This window comes from Penaeus monodon, chromosome 22, assembly GCF_015228065.2.
Source record: "Penaeus monodon isolate SGIC_2016 chromosome 22, NSTDA_Pmon_1, whole genome shotgun sequence".
Lineage (NCBI taxonomy): Eukaryota > Metazoa > Arthropoda > Malacostraca > Decapoda > Penaeidae > Penaeus > Penaeus monodon.
Genome location: NC_051407.1, coordinates 20,072,163 through 20,072,522, shown reverse-complemented (window position 1 = coordinate 20,072,522; position 360 = coordinate 20,072,163).

The following is a 360-nucleotide window of genomic DNA, read 5'->3' as shown; positions in this document are numbered from 1 at the left end:
TATTCAAGACACATAAGCCGATAAGTAAATAGCTACATAGGCAGAGAAATAAGTAAGTAGACGTCAAGATAGATAAATAGATGGTACTTTCTTACACACTCTCACACGCACTCTTCACGTGTCCTCTTAACATCTGTTGCAAAAAATCCGCCAAGTACAATTTGAAAATTAATTATTGGATACTATTTTACAGGTCAATAATTAACTCAAACTAAGAAATTTCCATTTAGGTGAAGAAAATCTTCAGAGAATTAAAATATGATCAACTATAACCTAACATAAAAGCAGCAAGCCACCTGAAGAGTGTTTAAGAAAATAAATGGGGAGAATTATTAAAAGACTAACACAAATGGAAGACTA